Source organism: Herpailurus yagouaroundi, unplaced genomic scaffold (genome assembly GCF_014898765.1).
Source record: "Herpailurus yagouaroundi ecotype Mexico unplaced genomic scaffold, PumYag 186, whole genome shotgun sequence".
In the NCBI taxonomy this organism is placed as follows: Eukaryota; Metazoa; Chordata; class Mammalia; order Carnivora; family Felidae; genus Herpailurus; species Herpailurus yagouaroundi.
This window is the reverse complement of record NW_024412417.1, coordinates 14,375,771-14,378,131: the sequence shown is the minus strand read 5'-3', so window position 1 is coordinate 14,378,131 and position 2,361 is coordinate 14,375,771.

Below are 2,361 nucleotides of genomic sequence, written 5' to 3'. Positions count from 1 at the left end.
AAAGAAAGAAAGAAAGAAAGAAAGAAAGAAAGAAAGAAAGAAAGAAAAGAAAGAAAGAAAATCAGCAAAAGGAGTTATAAGTAGCTGTCTTTGATGCGGGAAGCAGACCAGGGGACTATTTTTCATCACAAGCCTTATGGAACTGCTTGATTCTTTAAAAAAAACGTGTGTGGACCATCTCACCAAAAACAGAAACCAAAGAGAAATGAAGGTAAACAGAAAGTGCAGAAGTGATGGTGGCATGTGTAGACAAGTGTTTTGAGATATTTGGTTCTAAAGGGGAACAGAAAAGTGAGGTAGTTTGGGTCAAGGGTGGGTTTTTTAAAGATGGTACAGGGAGCACATTTGGCATGAGACTTGTCTACCAAGAGAGAGACTGGTGGTGCAGCAGAGGGAGGATTCCAGAAGGAGTGAAGTCCCTGGGGAGATCAGAGGGATGGGATCCAAAGCCCACAGGGTGGGGACAGGTGTTGATATGGGAGGAACACCTCCTTCCCTGGAATAAGAGGGAACAAAAAGATAGACGCAGACACAAATAACATTACAGAATTTGTTGCGACCCTGCCTCTTGCCTTGTCAGGCCTCAACAAGATACCCAGAGTGGAACCCAATGCAAGACACTGGCAGTTATCCGAGGAGTAACACACACAGCATCTCCAGGCGTGTTCCTGGTTCTTTCAACCCTCCCACGGTGTGGGATGCCAAACTGCCTCTGCTCGATGAGTAATTCTCCCACAATGGATGTATTAACCTTTCATCTCACAGGAATAAGCACGTCTACCTTTGAAAATAAAGATGTCCACTGGTAAGGTGCTGGATTCAATTTTCCGGGGCGGGGGGTGGGGGGGCTGGGGAAACCCTCCTGCTGCAAAACGACTACATCCCAGATAAAAGCATACTTACTGATGCAACACTGGGCTTGTAGGAAATCGGGGAAATTGCTGAGGGACCCCCTCCCTGCAAAAAAAAAGGAGCAAACCATAAGTGGAACTTAATGCTGCAAGCAGGGATCAGGCAGGGAAGAACAGAACTGTCCTCGGAGCAAATGGTGGCAGCCGAGGCGCGATGCAGATGCCCTTGAGCCAGCAGCCTGGAGGGGGAGCCGAACCTTGGACTCTTCCATTAGGCCACAACTGTGGAAGAGGTCTGAGTGGTTCCAAGTTAGCAGCGCTCAGCAGAAACAGAAGCAAATCCTTCCAGAAGAGAGCACCCCCGCCCCCGCCCTGTTTAAACCTGGAAGATTCCCACAGATGAAGATCTAACAAATGTGAGCGCGCGCGCGCACGCGCGCACACGCAGAGATTGGCAGGCCAAGGAGGGGCAACAATGAGCATGAGTGACAGTCAGCAGGCACATCTTCATGAAAAGACAGGAAAAGGAGATTAAAACAAACAAACAACAACAACAACAACAACAAAAACAACAAAACCCTGTCTTGCTTACCCACATTTGGCCTTCGGAACGCATACCACAACCGTCTGAGTTCTTACTACAATGCACATTCCTGGGCCCCATTCCAGGCTCACGGAGCCAGGCCTCTGGCACTTGAGCCTGGGAATCTGCATTAACCCTCACTCCCCACAGAAAGAAAACCAGACTCGCAGACCTGGCTTTCCTTCCCACAATCACATTCCTACAGCTTTTATTGTTCACTCATTCATCAAGAAATGATCACAGCAGGCCCATCCATTCAAAAACCTAAAGGGAAACTTAAGAAAATAGCTAAACAAAAGAGCACCCCCTAGTGCCAGCACAGGGACCAAGTTGGCCTGGATGCTGTTTCTCCCCTGTTAGAAGCAACAGGGACCTCGTCTATCCAGCCCCTGAGCCCTTGGAGCCGTCACTGTGCTGGAATCCTGGTCACATGTCCGTGACTGTAGTGCATACAATACTGTGATTGAAGACGATGGGAATTGGGGACCATAATAACCACCGATGTCATAGCTTAACGTAGACTGTGTTCACCAGGCATTTAGAAGTGCTTAGAAGATCCATGGTGGGCTTTCAGGAGACTACAGGAGGGACTGGGAGAACTCACTCCAAAGGAAGATAGGCATAGGCTGGGTCCAAATAATGAGCTCATTTCAAATAGAGGACTAATTTTGAGTACAACAGAAGCTGATTCTAATTTACTTGGCCCAACCCCCAAGGCCCTTATCCTGGGGTAAGTATTGGACAAAAATGAACCAAGAAAAAGGACAAAGAATGCAAACAAAACATAACACTGCCTTGAAATCGTGTATCTTTTTTTTTTTTTTTAATTTTTTTTTTTCAACGTTTATTTATTTTTGGGACAGAGAGAGACAGAGCATGAACGGGCTCTGGGCTGATGGCTCAGAGCCTGGAGCCTGTTTCCGATTC